The 27,243-nt window shown below is 38.7% G+C and overlaps 1 protein-coding gene and 1 long non-coding RNA gene across 7 annotated transcripts in view; both read right to left on the bottom strand.

The window, feature by feature from the left end:
* Positions 1 to 27,243, bottom strand: part of FHIT (fragile histidine triad diadenosine triphosphatase) — a 1,435,547-nt gene that overhangs the window by 787,789 nt on the left and 620,515 nt on the right. The window lies entirely within an intron of this gene.
* Positions 715 to 2,270, bottom strand: LOC120300490. The gene is made up of 2 exons (XR_005554674.1): positions 1,506 to 2,270; positions 715 to 1,425 (listed from the first exon to the last, which is right to left on the bottom strand). It is a non-coding gene; the product is annotated as an uncharacterized LOC120300490 (long non-coding RNA).

Raw genomic sequence — 27,243 nt, 5'->3', positions numbered from 1 at the left:
AATATCCGAATAAAGGGCTAGATTTTGGCCATTAACCAGCTATGTAAGAAGTCTAAGGTATTATTAGCCCATCTGTCCTGTAACAATTTAATGGCATGCAAGGAGTCTAATCTCTCTGATCTTTACAACAAACCTATACAATAAACTGAGATGGAAAGGGACATATCTGATTCATTAAAGGAGTAAAGAATCCATTGTACCTGTCTTTCCTTTGGCCATATGGTCAGTGCAGATGTCAGATCTACTATACCTAACAAAATAGGAAGGTGTGCAGAGAGGTTCTCCACTCAATAGTTATTCTAAGGAATGCAATAATTATGTTGCTTTTTTTTTTTTGCTGTCAGTGATGTTTTGAATGACTTGTTTGAGTTTTAAATTGGATCTGTGGCTACCTATTTTTCCTAACTCTAGAGTTCACCACAGTTAGGAAATTGCCTAACTTACTTTTTTTCAAACTATAGTATCGAGATCCTGTTGCTCTTATTATCCAGGTCTGTGGTGAAGCTTGTTGTTTAAAAAGCAATGGGGCCATCCTCTGAAGATAAAGAAATTCAGTTTTAGCTAGAGAGCACAGACTATTTCTGAAACACTAATGTTGGCTGAGAAATATATCTGGAATTTTGATTCAGTTTTTACCAACTCTGTTGCTCCCCAGGGAAAATGTAAAATGGAGAAATGCTTCATTTTCAGGTTAGGAAACTTCCAAACACAATGTCAAGACTGAGTATATTTTAATGCTCAATTTATAAATCTTAGCAACAGAGTTTGTAGTGAAAATACTGACACAATATTATAAGATCACTAATACAAGTCCATAATTATATTTCCTAATTGCACACTGGTATTAAAAAAGATAAAAAGAGACTGCAATAGTATAATAATAGAATTCTATAGAAAGGCTCATAAAGAAGTATTATCTTTAAAGCTACAATCCAAACTATGTCATGGAATCAATTCATATAATGTGCCAGCTTAATAAAATCTACATAGAAAATTTATGAATGCAATTCTATTCCTCTTTACCACAAATTATTAATGGTCAATTTAATGAATATCTACAGATGGAGAGCTTTGGTTTCTGTACAATATTTTTATCATCTTCAGCCACTTACTCAACCTCGATAAAATATCATTTACATTAGCGTTCAGCTATTTGAGAGTGTGATTAATTTAGTTCCATCTTTCCCCTCTATGATAGATTTCTGTAGAAATTCCTAGGACAACACCAGCACTGTGTTCCATCAGGGTTGGATTTCCTTGAGGGCGGGAACTGGGATGGCTGAATGGGGTGTTGTGGAGGCACTGTAAATATTATAGTCCTTCCAATGTTTCTAGAACGTTTGTCCCTCCGTGGAAGACCTTTTTTTATCTTAAACCCAAAGATTATCTTTCACAATAATGTTTCATAGGATTCCAGGCATCCACCTAAGATTTAAAGAAAAAATATTTATATATGACTACATTAAAAAATTTCCTTCTTACCCCTAGATGTGGTATGTGCCTACCTCAATCTTGGATCCTCTACCAGAGGTCTGGGAGTATTCTATGCAGTATTTTAGCTGGTGTTAGCACTGTACTTTTCTGCGCAGAATATCTGTTAGAAACACTCTCTAACTTAGGAGTCACAACCCTCAGTGCTTCTACCAACACAGGTCCACTTTGGCTTTCCCTTTCCACATCCTCTCTAGTTCCTTCTTCAAGCCTCCTTCAAGCTTCACATACTTCTTCTTCCTGATGTTGCTGTCACTTGGCACAACTACATCTATCACCACCACTGTCTTCTAGTTCTTATCTATTGCCACAGGCTTTCGCTGGTTTTAGACTCTTGCACATATTGAAAAAAAATAAGAAGAAGCTGCCCTGGAGTGTTACTGCAACGAGATAGAAATGTCATCAAAAGCACAAGATGGTAATTAAAGATTAACATATTTAATCTTGATGGATGGATGCTGAAGTCATTGGTGAAATGCAAGAAGTCGGCAACTATTCACCATAGTTATGGTGTTATGGTGCTGATAGCTATAGGTAAATTCTTGCAAGTCAGTAAGCTAAATGCACGCACGCACATACACATGCACACGCACGCACAGGCAGGCACAGCCACATTCCTTTGTTATTAATAATTCACCTGTTGAGATGGTTACCAACATCAAATTTCCGGGTGTTCAGTTAATGAGTAGGTTGCCTTGGTCGCTCAACAGCGAGACACAGCAGTGAAGCAGGCATAGCAGTGCCTGCATTTTGTGCATCGCATGAGAAAAGTACATCTTCCTTCCCTGTCCTTCCCGCTTTCTACAGAGGGATGATCAAGAGCATCCTGTCATACAGCATCACAGTCTGGTTTGGAGGCATCACTGCTTCAGATGGGAAGGCGGTGCAGAGAGTGTTGAGAATGGCCGAAAAGATCATTGGCAGTTCCCTCCCTCCCATCCAGGATATAGCACAGAAGCGCTGCTTGAGCAGGGTCCACAAGATTGTCTGGGACACTACACATCCTCTTCACAACATGTTTTCCTTGTTACCTCCTGGGAGGAGGCTCTGTGGTATCCGAAGCAGGGCATCCAGATTCAGTTACAGTTTTGTTCCATATAGTATCAACTTTGTGAACTCTCAAGTTTCCTCCTTCCACTATGTATTTCAAGATGGAAGTGATTAATATTTATATGTTACTTATATGCAGGGCTTTTTTTGTCATAGAACGCCCAGAACGGAGTTCCGGCACCTTTTTTGAATGGAACCTTGTAGGGTAGGCAAGGTGGGTTGTATGACACACTGCTTATATGTAAGGGTGTAGGTATATACATATGTTGTATATAGCATATTTATATGTGTGTTATGTATGTGTACACTTTTGAGAGTAAGCAACAGAATTTCATTTTTAATATGTGCCAGTGTGCCCACAGTAAAAAATAACAATAAAGGTTATCTTATCTTACCTTACACACACACACACACACAGAGAGAGAGAGAGAGGGGGGGGGGCGCATGACATGATAATGACCAAGATGTAGTCAATGGAAAGGCCAGCCTGTCAGAACCAATTGGATTTTTTCTCATCCCATAGAAATTCTACTTGCTAAATTATTGAGAACAAAGGCCATGTTCAGCACATTCACTGAATGAGACATTTCAGACATACTTCTTGCTATTTTTGTTCCAGTAGATAATGTAGCTGTTAGAACTGAAGACAGTGGGTTGGTTGGGGGAATGTACAAAAGGGGCAAAGCACCAAAAAAGAAAATGCAGCTGGACTTGATCTATAGAGTATTTGGAGAAATCATTTTCCATTTCAACTGTTTCTACAGGACAATGTCTCAACATGCTACCATGTAGAATAATTAGGTTATTGATCCAAAGAGATAAAGCTATAAATCTGAACAGTGTGCATGCATTTCTGCATTACCACCCAGCATGAACCGAAAATAAACCTCTGGACCCCCTTCAAGACTTCAGAGATGCTCTTGTAACTGTAATGACTCAAAAAAAACCACCCCTATTTCTATTCCAAAGATACGTTATGAATAAGTTCAATCATCATTCATTAAAATTCATTTTGGGCTGGTTCAATCTACCTCGATTTTCTCCATCTCATCAAGCAAGATAACATATGCACAATCTACTCAGAAAAGGCACTGAAGCAACCTGAGAATGGAATCAACAAAATCACATTAACAGAGAAGGGCATTTATATTAACGCTGCTGATTTTCCACAAATTCACCTAATAACCAAAGATCTATATACAAACACCTGCAAAAACCTCAGAAAACATACATACATACATACATACATACATACATACATATATCATATTTTTACTTGCATAGCTGATTATATATATATATATATATATATATATATATATATATATATATATATATATAATATAATCAGCTATGCAAGTAAAATATGATTCTTGGGTATGTTCATATTAAAATCAATAAATAGTTGAACACCAAGAGAATAAAATTATACAAAAGTTAAAAATGTTAAAACTTTTATTACTAAACCTAGCTTTCGTCAAGAGTTCTTGACATCATCAGGGTGTAAACGGCAAGTCGTTGGGAGGCTGCATATAAGCCCTCCCAACGACTGCCGTTTACACCCTGATGATATCAAGAGCTCTTGACGAAAGCTAGGTTTAGTAAATAAAAGTTTTAACATTTTTAACTTTTGTATAATTTTATTCTCTTGGTGTTCAACTATTTATTGATTTTAATATATATATAATGCTAAAAATAAAAGAATGATTCCTGAGTGTATGCATATTAGGAAATAAAACGTGAGCACCAGGAAGAGTTAAAACATTAAAAGTTTTATAAAATGTTAAAAGTTTAAATATAAAACATTTAAAAGTTTTTTAAAAAGCAGACCTAGCTTTCGTTGGCTCCTGCCAACATCATCAGGGTGCAAACGAAGGGATCTGGTGGTTTTTTTCCAGGTAAGTGGTGGGATCTGTGTTTAGGAGTTTGTATGTGGAGTCTTGGAGTAGGTTGGTTAATTTGGTTTGGTAGTCAGATGTGTTCATAACCACTGTGGCATTGCCCTTGTCTGCTGGTAGGATTATTATGCTGGTGTCTTCTTTCAGGTTACATAGTGCTGTCTGTTCCTCTTTGGATAAGTTGCTTTTGGGTGGCTTCCTGGTGCAGAGGATGTTGGTGATTTCGAGTCTGATTCTGTTAGCGTCATCGGGGTTGATTTTGGTCAGGCTGGTTTCAACTCCACATATAATGGTTTCAGTGGGGATGTGTTTGGGAGCGACTGCAAAGTTGAATCCTTTGGAAAGGACATTGGTTTCGGCTTTGGTGAGGATCCTATCTGAGATGTTATGCACTCTTTGTTTCATGTGTGGCTGTGAGGGAGGATGGGATCCAAAATAAAAGCCTCCCCCATTAGCGAAGAGATCCAGCAAAGAATCATTCCCAGAGAGAAATCATCCAGATGCCCCAAACTCTATGGTCTCCCCAAGATACACAAAGAAGGAACCCCACACAGACCTATAGCCAGCTCCATAGGCTCACCTTTACAAAACCTAGCCAAATTTCTCGCCAAACAACTACAGCCCTATGCAGAATCTGTCACCTCACATGTAAAAGCTCATTCCAGTTTATAGAGATCATAAAGAAACAAAACTTACAGCCCAGCGACCTACTCGTGAGCTTCGATGTTATATCCCTCTTCACCCAAGTGCCTATCAAAGAAGCCTTGATAGCTATCTAAAACAAATATAACCCCCCCCAAACACATCTTAGATCTGACCAACCACTGCCTATCCAACACATACTTCATCTATAATGGACAAAACTACAAACAAACAGAAGGAGCACCCATGGGATCACCCCTCTCACCTGTTATTGCAAACCTCTACATGGAACACTTTGAAACCCAAGCTCTAGAAAAATCAGATCACAAACCCAAACTCTGGCTCAGATACGTAGACGACACCTTCATAATCTGGCCACATGGGAAAGAAAAACTGGACAACTTCCTCACACACCTCAACAGCCTACACCCCAAAATACAGTTCACCATGGAAACAGAAGCTAACAACCAACTTCCCTTCCTGGTTGTCTTAGTCTACAAGAAACCCAATGGCTCCCTAGGATACACCATCTTCCAGAAGAAAACACACACAAACCGCTATCTGCACGCTCTCTCACACCACCACCCAGCACAGATCAACTCCGTAGGCAAGACACTCATCTCCAGAACAAAATGCTTAGCTGATGAACAACACCTAAAAACCGAACTACACACTCTCACCAATGTACTAACATCCAATGGATTCCAAAGAAATAAGATTACAAATCTAATCCAAAAAGAAACCCCCACTAAAATCCAAGACAAAGAACAAGAAAACGGCAAAGCCCTCCTCCCATACATAAAAGGCACCACAGACAGAATCAGTAAGATCCTCCATAAACACAACATCAAAACAGCATTCTGCACAAACAGAAAAATATCCACCATCCTTAGAAACCCCAAAGATTAGAAAATCAAGGAGTATATGAAATCCCATGCACCACTTGTCCCACCACATACATCGGACAAACCAACAGAAGAATAAGTGCACGCATTGAAGAACATAAGAACTCAGTCAAAAAAGAGGAACCAACATCTTCCCTGGTCCAACACCTTAAAGCCACAGGACATGAAATTGACTTTAAAAATACCAGAACCATTGCCAAAAGTGAACATTTTAATAACAGAATAATCAGAGAAGCCATCGAGATAGAAAAACGCCCACACAGCATGAACAAGCGAGATGATACCTCCCGCCTACCAGCCATTTGGAAACCCGCCCTTATTGACAAACGACTCCCTAACACAAAAAATGATACCAGACCCACACTCACAAAAACCACACAGGATGTCACCACCACACATCCACTCAAAAAGCAAACCCAAAGCGACACCGATGATGAGGCACGACCACAAACCAGAAGCCAGACCACAGCTGCATCATTAGCCACTTTAAACCCCTCCAATCCATACATGAAGCAAACTGTCACCCTCCATGAAGAGGAGGCACGACCACAAACGCAAAGCCAAAAAATAGCAAGGCAGCCCAACATCTTAAACCCCCCTGCAACTCAGACTAACCTGAGCACAACCAAACAGAACACTCCCCCAGCCAATCAGAGCACATCCAACCCCCCAGCCAATCAGGGCACAGCCAACCCCTCAGCCAATCAGAGCACAGCCAAGCCCCTAACCAATCAGAACACACCTCTACTCAATCAGAACACAGCCAAGCTCCCAGCCAATCAGTTCATATCCCCACTGGCAGTTAAAAGGAAGAAACAGCTAAGACCACACATTGCTCCTTGAAGCACGAAGCTGAAAACACCAGCCTGAAGATGACGAATGGGACTTTGTCGAAACGTCGCTTAGACACTTCCAATTTTACGCGGGAGAAAACCCGAACAACCAAAGACACACACACACATGCACACACGCACGCACGCACAGAAACACACACACATACATATATATATGTTAAAATCAATAAATAGTCGAACACCAAGAGAATAAAATTATACAAAAGTTAAAAATGTTAAAACTTTTATTTACTAAACCTAGCTTTCGTCAAGACCTCTTGACATCATCAGGGTGTAAACGGCAATCATTGGGAGGGCTTATATGCAGCCTCCAATCATTTGCGCCCGGCTCTTGGATCGTGTCATAGCCCTCCCAACGACTGCTGTTTATACCCTGATGATGTCAAGAGCTCTTGACGAAAGCTAGGTCTAGTAAATAAAAGTTTTAACATTTTTAACTTTTGTATAATTTTATTCTCTTGGTTTTCGACTATTTATTGATTTTAACATGAACATACCCAAGAGTCATATTTTTACTTGCATAGCTGATATATATATACATGGTACAAATAAAATACGAACACCAGGAGAGTATAAATATAAAAATATACTTTACTAAAAGCTGCCAAGCTTTCGTTTGGAAACTCCAAACATCATCAGGGCCCTGATGATGTTTGGAGTTTCCAAACGAAAGCTTGGCAGCTTTTAGTAAAGTATATTTTTATATTTATACTCTCCTGGTGTTCGTATTTTATTTGTACCATAGACATGCCCAGGAGTCATATTTTTATGCAAATTTTCCAACATATATATATATATATATTGGGGGGGGGATTTTCAGAGGAGGTCTGGAATTATATGTGAGCAGGAAAGTGGTCACATTTGTGAATGATATCGAATTAGTTTGGCTGGTTAAACAAAAAGGGGAAATGACATACTCCCAAAGAATCTTTCCATGTTAAGATCACAGGTAATAAATAGATAAATATAATTCAAAATAATGGAAACTGAGGCACACTGTCGCAATTTTTCTGAACAAGTTTAATGGAAGTATTTACCCACTTCTGGTTTTGTCCTGTGAAACAAAACGAAACAGGATGGAGATCATAAAGAATACAGAGTAAACTTGCCAATATAATAATCTAATATTAATAATAATATAATCCATGGTGGGACAATACCTGGAAAACTATCTAGGCAAAACCTATAATGGGCAGAGAAGGACTACCAAATTAAGAGACTGAATCCATTTGTGTATGAGGAAACAGTACAATATTAAGGTTTTTAAGCTTGGGGGAAAAAGGTCAGTAAAGTGAGATATAGTACAAATTTAATAAAATTATATTTTGAAAGGAGATTAGGAGAAAAAATCATGGAGGATACTACAAGCCATGATGGTGATATATTACATCCAGGGTCAAAAAGGCCAATAGTACAGCAGTTGTTGTTCGTGGAAGTTTTGAAAAACATTCATAAACCTGCTTGTCTGACTATCAAAACCAAACATTCCTCTGGACACCAAAGTGGACAAATTAACAATCAGAGTACTTAGAGAATAGCCTACCAAAATTTTTTAATAACAGGGTGGAAATGGGGATCAGCAGTCAGGAAATATGAAGGCAGATCACATTCATGACTAGGAGAATTTCTGACACTGATATGTTTTCAGAAATGAATATTTTGTTCACCACTGCAAAGAATGTGTTCCTGACTAGGGAATCCTAGGAGCTGAAGTCCACACATTTTAAAGTTGCTGAGACTGAGAAATACTGCTCTAGAGCAGGGGTGAGGAATGATGGCCCTTTTAAGACTTGTGGACTTCATCTACCAGAATTCCTGAGCCATCATGGCTGGCTCAGGAATTCTGGAAGTTGAAGTCCAGAGGTTATTAAGGGACCATCGTTCCCCACCTCTGGTCTAGAGATTCAAGTTCTACATAGGAACTTTTCTGCTCCTATATCTAGAGCAGTGGTTCTCAACCTTTTTAATGCTACGACCCCCCCCAACCGGTCGTAAGTCGAGGACTAAACTGGTCGTAAGTCGAGGACTAAACCAGTCATAAGTCGAGGACTACCCAACCGGTCGTAAGTCAAGGACTTTCCCTGCCCAGGAGCGTTGCGCATGCGTGGTGCCACCCCGTGCACCGGCCGAAGTGTAGCTGGCAAGCAGCAGAGACGGAGCAGGCCGACCACCAGCTGGGCCACCAGCTGGCCCAGCCCAAGGGAGGTAAGGCACCCGCCGGAAAAGGGGAAAAAATGGCAGACAGCCTTGCTTGGCGACCCCCGTGAAATGGTCGATCGACCCCAAATGGGGTCGCGACCCATAGGTTGAGAACCGCTGATCTAGAGATAAATATTTATCATGTGAATTAAAGTATACAGAACTTTTCAGGGCTCACATCCCAACATCATAACCTACTACCTGGATACTATTCTCTAGAATGCTGCATAAGTAAGAAAACCAATATGATGAGACAACAATCAGGCTCCTTATAGATTATAATGGAAGCAAATCATGAAAATTAATTTTCTGCCTATCTACGTGGAGCATTCAGATATGTAGAACAAAAGCAAATCTGATATTACTGTGCATAAGGATTTCAGTGACCTTGAGCTGCTATGACTTTCTTCTTTCTTTCTTCCAAAGGTGAAATGAAGCAGTGTATTATTTTGATTTACCTGCTCAGCCAACCCTTGCAATAGCCAGAAGAGATATTTACACATATGCAAAAGCTTCCTTCAGTTTTTCCAAGTCAATCTTGCCCTTAAAAGATTTTTGTGACCTCCATAGTGTGAAACATCATATTGAAGGTAATCAAAGCATCCCTCAGGCCTAAAAAAGAGCTTAAATACAGACACTAGAGGAAATTGTGAAAGGCATCACCCACTTCTCTGATTTTTCAAAATGTACAAGACCCTTTGAATACATAGTCATTTTCCTTCTAAAGTGAAACAAAGCACCAAGAAGGAACGGTAACACACTCTAACACACACAGCATCTATGGCAAATGTCCCCAAATCTAAAATCTTTGTCAAACACCCAGTTGTTTGAATTAGCTGCAAGATTTGTGAAGAAGCGTTGAACAAATTAGTCATGACATCTTTCCTTCTAATGCTAGTGGATATCTAAAAGCACGCACATGATACCATTGCTTTAATTGTTTTAATTTGAGAAAATTAAAAATTTTCCTGGCAGGATGATGACCCGCCGAAACCCTTTTTGTTTTATGACTGTCATTTGTTTAGCATGCAGTGGTAATTGTTCTTTGCAGTCCAATAAATATGTGCGCCACACAATCTGCATCATCAAGGGACTGGCACTGACAGCGAAAGTCAAATGGCAGCCCCCACACACAAATAATAGCTTTCCATTAGATTTGCCATTTCACCTGAATAATTCTTGATAATCATGAGTAATGATGTTATTTGACATTCTAATGATACCATGCTACACAGCTTCAATCCATCAGTTATAGTCAGGAAGGTCAAATATTTGTATTCCCTTGCATTATCCAGAGTTCATTAAACAGTTAAATGACATTATACACTGTAATTATAATTCCCAATGAGAGTGGTACATATAATTTAGATTTCAAGGCCTATATAACATGTCACTATCTTAAATAAAGACAATCCCCCTTTTTTTCTCACCAAGACAAAGAAGCGGTGGGAAGATGGTTGTCATTCTAGTCACAATGGAAACTACATTGCGTGTCATGCTTTAATGACATGGGTTCACTTTTTAAAAGCTGCTTCCACCTCTGAAAATGCTTCAAGCAAAAACAAGCAAGAAGTCTCACTTCTGAAATGGAAGGAAGAAGCAGGCCATTGGCTGCCCTGGTTCCCAATATAGTTCCAAGTGCAACTCAGTGCTTTTCTTACCTACAAAGCCTTCCTTGACATGGAGGTAGAATACCTGAAGGATCACCTATCTCCAGGGCTTCCACCTGCACTATTAGTTCTAGCAGGAAGGCCATGCTTCAGGTTTTGTCAATCAAAGAATGTCAACTTAAAGGTTACAAGAAGCCTGCTTGGTCATTTGCATTGCCTGTCCCTCTGGAACATCAGACCATTTGAGGTCAGATAGACCATAACCCTACTAACTTTCTACAAGGAACTTAAGATCTGGCTGTGTCCCTCAGGCAGAAGGGTATAAGAATCAGTTAATTGAAGTGGTTAGTTGAAGTCTTTTTATTCTCAGCTGCCATTTCTTTTTCTTTGATTATGTGTGGTGTTGAAAGTATTGTTGTTTTAATTTTACATTCCATTTGCCCCCTAGAAATATTTTTGGTGAGAGGGGCAACCATATAACTATAAATGAATAAATAAAATTTATATCCTATTTTTATGAGAGTTATCAAAGTAGCACACATAGTTCTCCACCATGTCCTTAAAACAATTAATGATTACAGTCAGGCTAAGAAATTATGATTGGTTTCAGAGGTTATACTAACCATCCTGTAGTTTGATTTTGGGTTAGCATAAGGTGTAAAACCAACCACTGTGACTTTTTGCTTAGCATTATGGGTGAAACATCCTTCTTATAGCTTATCAGGGTTAGCAATATCAACAGCACTTGGACTTAATATACCGCTTCACAGTGCTTTATAGCCCTCTCTAAGCAGCTTACAGAGTCTCCCTATTGCCCCCCAACAATCTGGGTCCTCATTTTACTGACCTTAGAAGGATGGAAGGCTGAGTCAACCTTGAGCCGATGAGAATCAAACTGCCAAACTGCTGGCAGTCAGCAGAAGTAGCCTGCAGTACTTCATTCTAACCATCGTGCCACACAGCTTAGGACAATGTGTGAATCTTCTGGCCCAAATTAATAGAGTTTGATATGTTCCTTAAAATACACCTACAGCTGACTAATTCCTCATCTTGATATCCAACATTGATTTAAAAAGATAATTCCTCTGAGTCAATCAATCAATCAGAATAGAGCTGGAAAGGGACCTTGAGTGTCTTCTAGTCCAACCCCCTATCAATCTATAAGGTTTGGTAATGTTATTTTAATATATCTCCACCTTTCTGCCCCTGGGGAAGAAAATGATTTTCTTCTCAGAATTTCTCCCACTGAACCTTACGTTGAACACACTGAAAGAACCTTTGTGAGAATTACCTCTCCTAGACTCAATTTCTATGGCACACTGTTAGTAAATCAGAGGAAACAGAGAGAAATGTTTCAGCCATTGCTGTATTTTAGTGTCTAACCTTTTTTATACAATAGTGAGGAGTGGGCTTCTGCTGGTTGGATTTGAAGGAAAGGCTTTGGGAATGGGAAAGATAATAAGGCCGAATGAATGAATATCCTTCACCAAGTTTAATAATAATAGCTGAAAAAATGGTACAGTACATTTTGGCATAGGGTTTCTTAAAAAAAAACACATTGGCTGTAGGGTAGGATTATCTCTAATCCATATAGTCATGTAATGATTGTTAATGAGTAACATTACTGATTGTAATATTGTAACATCAGTGATTTGAAAAACAAAAGAGAACAAAAATTGCCCTAAACTGCGGTTACCAGATACTGGTATATCTGTGATGCAAAAAATGCAGATGGCAGAAAAGAGAGTCAGAAAAGACTAACTCTTGCTGTAATCCTGCAACCCAGATACTACCTAAGGGGCTTGAAATTGAAACTGAGTAAGTAGGAAGAGGAAGGAGAAGAGTAAGCGAAGAAGAGTGCAAGCAAATGTAGTTACAAAACAAACAACCTGAGGCAGAACCACTTGAAAGGTTCATATCCCATGGGATTTGAAACTCAGCCTAAGATTTGATTTTGCTTAGATGAAGGATCACAGCACACTGTTGAGCTTGATATATGTATATTAATTAATTATAAATAATTAGACGCTGATTTCTTCAGGCAATGCCCTCTAAGCATTCATTAAAGCATAAGCATCAAGATGTAGTCAAGTAAAAATAGAAAATGGATAGAGAGACACTTGAGGCTAGACAGACACAAGGAAACTATGGAGCAGAGAGATGACCCTGTTCTAAGGATGGGCCTGAAAGATGTGGAATTACAAGTGGTCCTACAACTGCAGGGTACTTCAAAGGAAGACACAGAGTCAAGCCTAGGAGTAGAAAAGGGAGGAGATAAAACTGCCTCACAAATGGAGAAAAAGAAGTGTGGGAAGTCAGCCCCCCCCCCCAGAGAAGGAAATATTAAAAGGGGCAGAAAAATATATTTCCTCAAAAGGATTTTAAAAGCAGAAACCAACCCTGCCCCCAAGTCTCTCTGTCCCAAGCAGAAGCCAGCTCTGTACAAATGCAGATGTAAACTATCAGAAAGGCCCCAGCTAGAAGCTTAGGGAGACAAAGACCTAAAAACTGCATACCCCACCCAAACTCTAAGAGTCATTTGCCCCAGCACCAGGGAAGCAGGATATGACCTTTGGTCATAATAGGACTAACCCATCACCATCAGAATACCAGAAAGGCATAGCCAGACTCAGGTCAGAATACGTGACACAGGAAATACAAAGCCTCAACACAGGAGCAGGAAGCAACTTCAAACAAAAGCCTTCAGAGGGTATAAAAACCTACTCCCCACATGTGCTCAGTCTTTTTTCTCTCCTCTTTCTTGCCAGAACCATCTTTCTGTCTGGCTCTTCAATAAACTACAACCTTCTTTCTAAAGCAGTTGCCATGTTGTTTATCCCCGGCTTGGATGATTCATAATGGAGACTTTTCCTTCAACAAAAGAAAGTTGGGAAGGTCACTTAATGCAACCACAGAAAAGCATTAAAGATGCTAGAGGAACTGCTTTTAAGATTCAAAATCTCAGTCATATTTCAGTGGGATTGAACTGTAAGTGTGGTCTTTGCCAAAAACAGTAATAGGTTGTTCTTAGCAGGCATTAAAGCCAGACATAATTATAGTCAAAACAATTCTAAACAATTAAAAAGTACAAGTACAAGTTGTGGGAGAGATGTCATTGTCCAGTGTAATATTTCCCAACCTGGCACCCTCCTGATGAACGGGGAATGCCATTTTCAGAATTCTAAGCCAGAATGCTAGTTAGGGATGTTAGGAGATAATAGTTGACCCTTCTGGAGAATGCCAATTGGGGAAAGCTTCTATGAATCTGTGACAACAAGGGAATCTCATATGCAGCAATAATACTGAAAACAACATCTGAAACGTTACTATTTGCCAGTCATATATTGACCCACATTAAATCTGAATCCAGACAATTTGAAAAAAAAAAAAAAAAAACACTTCCAGGCAAAGTACTCAGCCAGATCCCTGCTGTGCTAAGTGAATGTTTCAGAAAACAGAGGCAGAAGCATCATCCCAGAAGATGCAAAAAGCCTCTTTTTATTGACTATGGGTATTCAAACACATTAGTTAGATGCCAGCTCATCTGGCTGAATATTTAGGAGCAGACAGCAGTGGCAAGTAATCTAATTGTTTTACTTTGCATTAAGTCAGGAATCTTGCAAAGCATCAGAGCATCAAAGCTCATTCCCTTGGGATGGTGAGAAAGAAAGAGAAATAGAAGGAAGCTATCGTGCAGTCATTAAGAGACCATCAAAAGAAATGTATTGATTTAGGGAGCCAAGCAAAGAAATCAACACCCACCACACTTGCATTGAATACCTTCCCAAAAATTACCATCTTCACACTGAGAAATGATGGCATTATGACAAGAAGTGAAGGGAGCTAAAAACCAAGGACAGAATGGATAAAAAAAAACTTTGTAGGGAATAATGGAACAACCACATACTGGGAGAGAACAACCAGGTGAAGAAATGAATCACAGGAATAAAACCAGTAAAGTAATATTGTTAGTTCATATTAATTAAGATTTTTTTAATGAAGCTTCCTTTAAAATCAATGCTGCTACCTTCCCACCAAAGTGGTACCTATTTATCTGCTCGTGTTTGCATGCTTTCGAACTGCTAGGAGCTGGACCTGGGCGGTCAGAATCTTTAACCACTGAGATTCTGACCGCTCAGAATCTTTAACCACTGAGCCATCATGTCGCCATCTATTGATTTAACATATATTAAAAGCATGACTAGGAAGCATTGTCACCCCACTAAAATTTCAGAAACTACAAATCAGCAGTCCTTTCCCTGGGTCATCCACTAAGTAGGGCGAAGGGAAGGAAGGGAAAAGAAGGGGAGGAGGGGGGGAGGAGGAGGAGGAGGAGGAGGAGGAGGAGGAGGAGGAAGAGGAGGAGGAGGAGGAAAAAAAAGAAGAATACTATTCTTCACTCATACAGATTACTCTTGATAAAATGGTTGCAACCCTGATTTAGAGAGCCTGAGACAATTCTGTGAATTTCTATATTATGAAATCAATTGTTCATATCTTCCTTCTTTTTTATTGCTTAACTGTTGCCAGCCTAGAAGAGAAAGAATACTTTTGCAGGATCTTTGTTTATTCCCCAATAGCATTGCTTATCTTTAAAAAGGCAACCAAACTTAATTCGTGGTTGCTTTTTGCCATAGCAGATTAACCTATTCTTTCTTTACAATATTTCTTGTCCAGAATCTTTGATGGGGATACAAGCAAAAAAATAATAGTTTTTAAGCATGGATGTCAACCTCAGTCCTGCCCCCCACCACACCCCAGCTAAATAATGCAACCAGTATGTCAGAATGAAACAGCAATGGGTTAGTGGTTAATGTGGATGTTGAAGATTCAGGATCACGTTTACTTTCATATATTAATATTTGCTGGGTAATTTTGATAAAATTACTAATTCTCAGCCCAAACTGCCAATGTGACTGTGAAGATAAATATTGGAAGTGGTACCATATATACTGCCTTAAACATCTAGAAACAAGTAGAATATAAAAAATATATAAAAAAGAAACATCAGCTTACACTGTAAAGACATGTATCTCTGTAGTCAAGTTGGTATTTTTCTTTCTAAACAAAAGGTAACTTTCTCTACATTTCTGGGTTTTGCTTTGTTTTTGTCCTCTACAGACAGAAAATCCCTCAGCTGCAAAACTTTAGAAAGCATTCAGTACATTGCAAATAGATAATCTCTATATTTCAGGTACTTTTATGGTATTCTCATTCTCAATTAAAAGGAATTTATAAAAGCCTCTTTTCAAACTGAGGAAATAGACTATCACAAAATGTAATTAGCAAGTCATGAAGGGAATTACTTATTTAAAATCCGTACTTTGACAAGGGAAGTATTTATGGATATCTTTTTGGTACCAAATATATTAGGAAAAGTCATGACTTAGCCTTCTCCAGTCCAGTTCATCCTACGTTCCAATCGCCATCATGGTGATCTGGAAATTTGGAGGAAACATTAGGAACAAGACCTGTGCCATTGAAGGTCTTAGAGGAATCCAAACCTTCCAGTTTATGCGGTTTGTCCCAACAGAGTTGCTCCCAGAAAACTATCATGATGTAAACCTGTCTTTTTAAAGCACCCATGATGATGTCAATCAATTGGCTAATCCAAGCCTTGACATATGACCCAAACTCTACTCTTCTCCATTTTCTTCCATTCCCCCCCCCCCAAAAAAAAAAACCCTTGCCCTCCAGGAAAAGGGAAAGTGGACACCCAGGGAGAGATATTTTTGTCCATTCTCACATTTATTGTGTTGGTTTATAGCCAGAGTTTTGTCAGGATTGTTCTATTGCATAGAAGATTCTGACTTGTAATGCAATGTTTTTCTACTAGTGTTGCCCATTAGGCCTGGCTTATGACTATCCATCCTGAATCCATTTCAGCTCCTGAAGGAAAGTCAGAATATTTAATTATTGTTATTGATTTATGTTTTTAAGTTATTGTTGACTCCCAGTGACTGCCATTTTCTTGACAAGTTTTCTGAAGTGGTCTGCCACTGCCTCCTTCCTAGGGCTAACATAATGTGAGGGGTACAAGGTTCAAGCCTACAGCAAGATTAGAACTCCCAGTCTCCTGGTTTCTAGCCTAACGCTTTAACCACTACACCAAACTGGCTCTCTAAGACAGGATATAAAGCTAACAAATAATCTTACCATTCTACTTCTCTTACTGGCATTGAAAAGAGATGGGTGGCTTTCATGCCTGTTTTTTTTCTAATATATTGTCATTTATTTATTTTTTGTTAGTGTTATAACTGTCTTTTTTTTTTAGGATTTCAGGATTTTGTAACAGTTTTTTCTCATTTTTCTCACAGCCTGCCCAAGGAGAAAATGGCAGACAATTTCTTGCTTTAAAGAAATCCCAAGCTAAGGAAACTGTCAGTAAAAAAAAAAGAGGAATGAGTTATCACCTGATCCTTATGAGATAATAGCTAATCATTTAACCATTAAATATCTCATGAGCTAGAAGATTTGTTTACTGAACACCTATCCAATTCTAAATGTTCATGTATTTGTGATAGGCCTGTAAATCTCAGCCACCCAAGACTCCTATTGTTTACAGAAATATTTATCTTGAGATGGAAGAGGCAGAACTGAGGTCCTGAATGATTCTGCCTCACTTGACTTTAACATCTAGCTCAGGGGTTCTCAACCTTGGCAACTTTAAGACTTGTGGACTTCAACTCCCAGAATTCCTTAGCCAGCAAAGCTGGCTAAGGAATTCTGGGAGTTGAAGTCCACAAGTCTTAAAGTTGCCTAGGTTGAGAACCCCTGAGCTAGCTCATGCTTTGAAAGCACAACAAAGAATGTTTTTCCTATGCCAACTCAGGAACCTCAGACTGCCCAAGGAACTGCTGCTACAGTTCTACAAAGGAATTGTTGAGTCTGTCTTTTGCACCCCTATAACTGTCTGGTTTGGCACTGCAACCAAACAAGACAGAAACAAACTTCAACGGATAGTTAGAACTGCAGAAAAAACAATTGCTGCCAGCCTGCCTTCCATTGAGGACCGATATACTGCACAATTTCTTCCCTCAAGATGACACTATATGGCATTGCACATCAAAACAACTAGACACAAGGACAGTTTTTTCCCCCATGCCATCACTCTGCTAAACAATTAATTCCCACAACACTGTCAAACTACCTAGTAGGGCTGTATTATTATTATCCTTCTCATACTTCCTATTTCCTATTCCTTATCTTCTTATGACTATAACTCTGCTGCTTATATCTTATGATTTATATTGTTTTATTTAGTATCCTAGTATGATTTATGTTGATTGCTTATTTAATATCCTATTGCCATCACTGAGTATTGTATCATATGATTTATGATGAATGTATTGTATAATTATAATCAATATTTATCACTTGTTGTTTGCATGTACACTGAGAGCTTATGCACCAGAGACAATTTCCTTGTGTATCCAATCACACTTGGCCAATAAAAAATTCTAACTGCAATGGATGGTTAAACCAGATAACAGATTGTGTAAAACCTGACTTTACTCTTTTGGTGCACTGTAATACACTCACACACAATGCCTCACACAAATGTCTCTTGATGAGAAAAACACAAAAGCAATGATATGCATTAAATGCAGACTTCTGAAATAATCCAAATCAGAGTAAATTTTTGGCGATGTTCGCACTTCTTCCAAGTCAAACACCTCACATATCCATCATAAGTACTATACTCAGTCTGTACAAATATTCCATTCAGGATTTATGTTTGAAAGTTTTTTGATTGGCTTGCCAAATCCAAATGCAAAGGTTGGCTCAGCAAATGCTACCAAATCAGAGCTTGCAAACAAATAAGATTGTTTGCATGTACCAAATTGTTTGCATGTACCAGATTGTTTGCATGTACCAAATTGTTTTAAAACAACTTGATGGGAATAACTGTCTGAATCAACTTGGATTAATTTTCTAAACTGAATCAGTGATTCAAATCAGATTTTTCTTTTCTGATTCACATGGTCCTAAGAGATATTAAAATGTATTCTCCCAACATACAATGTAGCTTGGCATGAGTTTACAAATATAGCATCTATCAGTACAAAGAGGCCTACAAATACTTACTTTGGCACCTGACCTAATCTCTGGCCCTCTTGCCTTTTTTACTTTGAAAATGCATGTAAATAAAAATGAAAGCTGGCATGTTACAAAGCAAAACCGCAGTTTCCAGGATCATCTTTATTTTCAATAGCACCTCTGAACCTTAAACAGATATTCTTTAATAAAATGCAAATGCTGGACAGCTGCAACAGAACTTTGTTTGGAAATAAACCTACTTGACCAGAAAAATGGTTTAGCTTGCCAGACAAAATACAGCCTTTCATTTAGTGACTATTCGAGATTATATATATAATTTATATATAAAACTTCCTTATTCCACTATGTCAGTGTTTCTCAATGCTGGCTGTGGAATTCTGGGAGTTGAAGTCCACATGCCTTAAAATTGTCAAGGTTGAGAAACACTGCACTATGTAGAATCATTAGCAAAACTCTGTGCTTTTTAATAAGTTTGCATCAGATGTTCTGCTTCTCTGCAAACTATGAGATCTAACTCATTTATACAAGGCTTCCCAACCTTACTGGGTTGGTGGATACATTTATAATTTTAAGACATATTTGAGGCACTCTTACAAAATAGCTGTTGAATTGGCTTGGCTGCACTCAGACAAGAGAGAGGCCTTCTCCATTTAGCTCAGAGATCCCCAATCTTTTGGGCACCAGGGACCGAGTATGTAGAGAGAGGTTTTTCCATGGACCAGAGGGTGCGTGGTTTTGTGTGCTGCCTGCATCCTGTGGATGGGGCTTTGCTTGTTTGTGTGGACCGGTTGATGGCATGCTGTGGCCCGGTACTGGTCCATGGACCGGAGGTTGGGGACCTCTGATTTAGCTAATGTTGAAGACTCTGTGTGTGTGTGTGTGTGTGTTTGTGTGTTCCTAAAGTTTCCTCCAAATTTCCAGACCATTATGATAGCGATTGGAATGTAGGATGAACTGGAATGGAGAAGATTAAGTCATGACTTTTCCTAATATAGTTGGTACCAAAAAGGTACACTATTGATATCCATAAATACTATGGATAAATATATATATATATTCATTTAATTTACTGCCTCCATCCTTAGGGATTCTAATTCCCCTGTAATAGGAACTGGAGCTTCAGGAGACACCTGAGCCAGGTCCTTATCTGTTGCTTTACCTCATCTTAAATCAATGAAAAGCCTTCCCAACTTTTTGATTTCTTCCTATTCCTGATCTGAACAGAAATATCACTGTGTTTGAAACAAAACGTTCCTCCCTATAAAATATTCCAGTTGTCTCACAATTCTATCAGAATCATTGTCTTTGCTGTTCTGGAACATTGTTGGATGGGAAGATACAACTAAAGCCTCAGCTTTCACAAGTTATATTTCCAAATTCAAGATTTATTTTTTGCTTCAAGAAACTTGATCACCCATGGATTTGCTTATTGAGGGATACAAATTTTTGTCCCTCCTGCAGATCCTGAGTCCAGACAAGAGAGACATCATGCTGGCTTAACTATTAATATTTCAAGTATCCTCAAGACTGGGACCGTTTTATTAGACTCTTTGGAGAATTTTGCCCAAGCAGGCATTCTTAACTTTTTTGCATGTGCATTTGCTCATCATTCATATCTCTACAGTACCCTACATCAACAATTACACATTGCAATAATCTGATCAAAAGCAGACACTTACATTAATAATCTTCAGATATACTTTCAGAATGGCCATTGTGTCTCAACAGATGATTTTAACACCAGATTAGGCCGTAATGATAATCAGCTACTGGGAAGTTCATTCCCACATACCAGACAAAAGGAAGAACTGCAGACTAGATAAAAAAAAGGTAAAGATTTCCCTGTTAGTCATGTCCGTCTCTGGGGCATGGTGCTTATCTCTGTTTCTTGGCCAAGGGAGCCAGCATTGTCCGAAGACAATTTTCATGGTCACGTGACCAGCATGGCTATATGCCAAAGGCATCTGGAATACTGTTAACTTCCCACCAAAATGGTACCTATCTATCTACTCATATTGCTTTCAAACCGCTACATGGGCAGGAGCTGGGGCAACTAACAGGAGCTCATCCGTTGCAGAGAGTTTGGGTCTCGAACTGGGCTGTGAACTCTCCAGATGACGAGCTTGGTGTCTTTAACCACTTAGCCATCACGCCCCGCCACAGACTAGATAACCATTATGCAAAACGTATCTCAGTCAACAGAAACAGAAGGGTTATGGGAAGCATTTTAGAAGAGACCCTCCCTAGTTTTCCAGAGTTATAAGAAAGGAGGAGGAGAATACTTTTAGATTTAGCAAGATTCTGTTAGCTAGCATTCATTGTTGTGCTTCTTGCCTGGACTATCTCAAAGAGGTAATAGTTATGTTCAAATACAAGCAAATGGCATTCTGCTAATAGACTGTCGATCTCTTTTAAATCAGAGAATCTTAAAAATTGGGTTGGAAATTTTAGGAGTCTAGATATGTGGCAGAATTTTACTAGATCAACAGATCATGAAAGGCACTATCATCACTGACTATCTAGTAGAATTTCTACATTGCATTGGCACAAGACCCTCTCTCATTGACTATATTGCCATGTCCCTCTCTTCTTAGATTTCAAATTGTTGTTGTTGTTGTTGTTGTTGTTGTTGTTGTTATTCCACTGATTAATTGTTCGGACTATCAGGAAATTTCTCCTTAATTCTACGTTGCTTCTTTCTTTGGGTAGTTTCTATCCATTGTTTCTTATCCTGTGGCAAACCCTGAGATATTGGAACACTGCTATCATGTCACCCCTCATCCTTCTCTTCATTAAACTAGACATACCCAATTCCAGCAACAGTTCCTTATATGTTTTAGCCTCCTGTCCCCTAATGATATTTGTTGCTCTTCTCTGTACTCTTTCTAGAGTCTCAACATCTTTTTTACGTTGTAGTGGATGCAGTATTCCAAGTGTGGCCTTACCAAGGCATTGTAAAGTGGTATTAACACTTCATGTAATCTTGATTCTAACCTTCTGTTAATACAGCCTAGCACTGTGTTGGCTTCATATTTAGGTGATTGTCCACTAGGAGTCTGAGATTCCTCTCACAGTCATTACTACTGAGCAAGGTACTACCTATACTATACCTGTGCATTTGGTTTTTCTTGCCTAAATGTAGAACCTTACTTTTTTCACCATTCACCACATTGAAAACCACCTCAAGAGTGATCACATTCTGGTTCTGAAACGTTTTTGTGCCCTCTTCCTGAAGACATATCCCATTCCATCTGAAGACATCCTCAGGGGATCAATAGGCACAAAATGGACAGCTCAAGTGAAGGATAAACTTAACCAAATACTCTCCCTCTTTAATTCTGACCAACAGCTCCGAACCTCCTTGGTCTCAGACACTACTTGGAAAATTAAAAAGATGAGCCAAGTAGCAGACAATTATGCTTTTTAAAACAAAGGCTATTGAGGAATGTTTGAAAGCGATTCAATTAGAGGTGGGGTCTGTTCTGAAAATGATACAATCATCTAAATAAACAGGTGGAATAGAAATGCTGCCTTTGACTTCTATGGGGTAAAGCCAATTTGCTCTAGTGGTTAAGGTACCCGGCTAAAAAGCAAGAGATTGTGAGTTCAAGTTCTGACTTAGCCATGAAAGCCATCTCTCTCTCTCTCTCTCTCTCTCTCTCTCTCTCTCTCCCTCCCTCCCTCCCTCCCTCCCTCTCTCTCCCTCTCTCTTTCTCTCTCTCTAGCTCACGTCACAAGGTAGCTGTTGTGGGAAAAATAGGAGAAGGAAGGTGTGTTGGATATGTTTGCTGCCTTGAGTTATTTGTAAAAAATAATAAAAGTGTGATATGCTTTAAATAAATAAATAAATAAATAAATTTAAAATAAAATAAAAGCAGGAAAAGCGTGAGGTTGGCTGTTCAACTGTGCCCTGAACATGTTCAATGGGCATATTAATAAACTTCCAAAAAGGCTATTTTATTGATGCACAATCACAACTGGGAAAGCATTGTCCTGGAAGAGCAATGAGTAGCTGCTTTTAACAATCATTGTTATCTTTCAGAGATTTGCAGATCTGGCTTTAGAAGGGGATAGCTGTATCTCAGGGTCAAACTGTGATTTCTGACCTTGGTTTCTTGAACACCCAGATAAGCAAAGACTAACATCAAGATTGACACTCGACCAACAATCAAGAATAAACCATATCCCAATCAAGAAACTATCAACTCAGACTAACAAACTACCGGTAAACAACAGCCTAATCTAGGAACCACCAAGAACACCGATAGGGCAAGCCACTAATATATAAACGGAGAGCAAGCCCCACTCCCTTCTAGCACTGATGATGCTACCTAGTTGGGTAATGAAACGTTTGCAAAGATCTGGCTTTGAATAGTTTGTTTAATAGTTTGGTTTTGCATCTCAGTTTGGGGGTGGGAAAAGAGCAGCACCCTAACATTATAGAATTGTTAGCTCATTTTTCAGAACTGCAAAAATGGCATCCAGACAACCAAAAGAGCTCTTACTATTAAAAACTACTAAACAACTAACCCAGTAATTGGTGCTCAAAGTATGCCCTTAAGGCAGGCATATCAAATTCATGATGTCACATGATGCCGCATGACTTTTTCCCCATTGCTGGCAATGGGGTGGGCACAGTTTTGGCGTGATGCATCCAGCCCATGGGCCGGCAGTTTGACATGCCTGCCTTAAGGGTTTGATTTGAAGCTGTAGTTCCCACAGAACAAACTTGATTGGATGGCCTAAGTATTAAACTTAGGCCATATATGTTGCAATAACAAAAGGTTTCAAGGAACAGAAACTCTACAGGGTTAAAAATCCACTGCATTTCAGATATTAACTTCAGCTCTCATTTAATGTGGGCTTCCAGCTACCACATTTTATTAAACTTTTCCTTAGGGAGAAAGCATAGATAAATCATCAGATTCTGTTTGGACAATATCACCATTATTCCTAACCACTATCAAATATGCCTTATAGGCATACAGTAATTTTTCCAAATCTTGTCATTCAGGATATTGTCATTTGTAAGGTTAATGTTTATTAAAACTCATGCATTGCTGTCAGCAGTGATCACAAATGAAAGGCAGTAGGGATCTGCTTACATCGGTTCAACACAAATCCTGAAGCCAGGAAGAATTCCTGAAAGAGCTGAAATCAACACAGAGAATTTATACAACTTTCCTACCAATAAACTTCAGGCTATGGACAGAGTTCGCCTGCAATGCTGCATTCTAACCTCTGCGCTACCAAAACCCCTCCGACCTGCATAAATGAATAACCAGCACCTAACAACCTCAAAGGAGACAAAGTAAAACGTACAAAATGTTTTGTTTGCCAATACATCACAATATTCATTACATGCCTTTCTAGATGGCCCTCTTGAAAATCTGAAGGGATGGGTAGACCATATCTCCATAAGAAACAGGTTCCAAAACATTGGGGTATCAATTTAAAAAAAAAAGGGAGTTGCAGCTGTTTGTGCTCACCAGATGTGCAGTTAAACATGGCACAAGGCACAGAGAATCAAATCCAGAGCTATGCACATCCTTAAAGATGACAACCCACACACCTTGAGTTTCATCTGGAAGCCAATGTGAAACCAATTCGAGCTCCCTGAGTGCAGCTTAACTGGAGGGAGATTTTATTCTGTTTTCTATAGGTAATCCTTGACTTACAACCCACAGCTGCTTGAAGTTACAATGAAACTGAAAAAAGAGACTTACAGCCAGTCCTCACACTTACGATCATCACAACATCCCCATGGTCATGTGGCGCTTGGCAATCAGCATGTAGTTACATCAGCTGCTGTGCCCCAGTGTCATCTGCAACCTTCCCAGCCAGCTTCCAACAAACAAAGTCAATAGGGGAAGCAGTTTGCTTAATGACCATATGATTCACTTAACAACTGAGGTGATTCATTTAACATCCCAGTCAAAAAAGGTCATAAAATCAGGCGCAATTCACTTAACCGCTGCCTTGCTTGGCAATGGAAAATCTGGTCACAACTGTGGTTGTAAATCAAGGATTACCTATATTGATTCATTCATAATGTATCTAGCATTATAATTCTGTGCATATATATTTGCTCTAACTTAATCCACACTGATCAGTCTGCTTCTCAGTCAATAATCTTCTGCATAGTAACTTGGATGCCAGTCCGTCTGGATAGGGTTGAGTTGCCACTGCAGTAAATATTCACAAGGTAAGGATGTAAAACTATAATATCTTTGCTCTTTTCTTAAGGGCTTCACGGCAAGCTTCTTAAAGCCACTCTAAATGAAGTCCTTACTAGACATTTATTGTACAAAATAATTTGATTTAAGAAACTGCTGTGAATTAATGTGATTTATTTTCCCTGGGTTTCCAATACTAACCCAGTCTAACAAAGTAAAAAAAAAACAAAAAACGTGCCCTGTAAGCAGAATTACAATCAGGTTTCCATCTGGGAAGTAAAATTTTAAACTGTGTTATCGTACAAGAATTTTAAGCTCACTTTTCCTCTGCAAACCTCAGGATATGATTTCTCACGAGACAACCCTGAATAAATTAAGTTATTAATATTAATGGATTAATACTTGGAAAATAATTAATTGAGCAGAGGTTTGCTTTTGCGCTTCCTCCACATGGCCTATGATCAATTAAACAGGTTTTTTTTTATAAAATTAACTAGTTTTAATACTTGAGTTACGTGAGCTTTTCCCTTTTTTCACATTCATATCTGAGGAAGGCATCATGTCATCTTTTGCAGTTAAAATACTTAACTGGAATTTTTGAACGAATTAACTAGGTTGAACTAAATAACAAGGCAAAATTACACGTAGTCCTCACTTAACAACTGGTCACTTAGCAAGTTCCCCAGAGCTTCTTACGATCCATTTTTGAAGTTCCAATGGCCTCATAAAAATCATGTGATCAATTTTTTTTGCACTTGGCAACTAGCTCACATTTACAATTGTTTGCAGCATTCCTCGGTCATGTGACTGTGACTTTTAGTGTTTCTGCCTGTTTACTGCATTTATGTCCAGTTTCTAACAGAAAGCATCCATAGGGGAAAACAGGTTTCCTTATAGCAACCATAGCATTCACTTAACAACTCCAGTGTTTGCTTAACAACCACCATGAAAAAGATAGTAAAATCAGGTGAGATGAGGTCGTAACCCCCTTAACAACCACAATGACTTACAACCATAATTTCAGATTCAATTACAGTTGTAAGTCGAGGACTACCTATGGGGAGTTTAACAAGTTATATGCTAACTAGAAAACAAAATACAGATAAACAACAGCCATGTACTTTTCTGGATTATGAAGATCTGGACCATGATAACATACAATTTTGGAGATTACCACATTGTAAGATGCATTATATGTGATAGATAGATAGATAGATAGATAGATAGATAGATAGATAGATAGATAGATAGATAGATAGATAGATAGATAGATAGATAGATAGGTGAGTAGGTAGGCAGGCAGGCAGGCAGACAATCTTTATTGTTATTTTTACTGCGGGTACTTTGGCACACATTAAAAATGAAATTTAATTGCTTACTCTCAAAGTGTACACATACATAACACACATTTAAACATACTATATACAACATATCAACATGGCACTACATGTGCCCCAAAGAATGGGTTCATGAGTAAAACATGTTTAAATTAACCATGGGTAAACAGCTGCTTGGCAATGAGATGGATAGCATGTAAATTTAATGAATAAAGATAAATAATAATAATGATAAAGTTGGAAGGGACCTTGGAGGTCATCTAGTCCAACACCCTGCTCAGGCAGGAAACCCTGTACCATTTCAGACAAATGTCTGTCCAGTCTCTTCTTAAAAACTTCCAGTGTTGGAGCATTCATAGCTTCTGGAGGCAGGTTGTTCCACTGGTTAATTGTTCTAACTATCAGGAAGTTTCTCTTTAGTTCTAGGTTGCTTCTCTCTTTGGTTAGTTTCCACCCGTTGCTTCTTGTCCTGCTTTCAGGCACTTTGGAAAATATTTCCAGCTTGACTCCAAGCAATACATAGGTATAATCATAAATGACTTGGAAGAATATAATTAACTTTTTTATTTTGATCAACTCTAAAGAAGCCCTTTGTTCTTCTTAAGAGTCCTTCATTATTTCAGTTTATTCTGAGCTGTGGTCATTCTACCCTACATTTACAAGTTACCTGAATATATTCTTTCTTGGTGATCAGTGCCTCTTACCACCAGACCTGAAGTGCCTATAACATCTTAAGGGTTTTGACGATTTTCCTGTACTGTGAAAACAGCTTTGCAAAGTGAACTATATTAAAGTTTTACTTCATTTTGCTTTTATTTACTCCACCTGAGGCTAAATAAATTTTCATGGAGAAACTAGGTAATTTCATTTTGGAGGTATCAAAGGAGGTCTCTACGCCTAAAGAATTTCAATAAAATACTGAGGCATCATATACGCAGCTTTAAAGGCCTGAGTTTAAATCACAGCGATACCAAAGTAGCTGCTTTGGAGGAGCAAAACTCAACAAATATCTTAAATATG

This window comes from Crotalus tigris, unplaced genomic scaffold (assembly GCF_016545835.1).
Source record: "Crotalus tigris isolate CLP2741 ecotype Arizona unplaced genomic scaffold, ASM1654583v1 scf7180000024342.5246164, whole genome shotgun sequence".
Taxonomy (NCBI): Eukaryota; Metazoa; Chordata; class Lepidosauria; order Squamata; family Viperidae; genus Crotalus; species Crotalus tigris.
The sequence above is the reverse complement of the archived record's forward strand: the minus strand, read 5'-3'. Positions and strand labels throughout refer to the sequence as shown.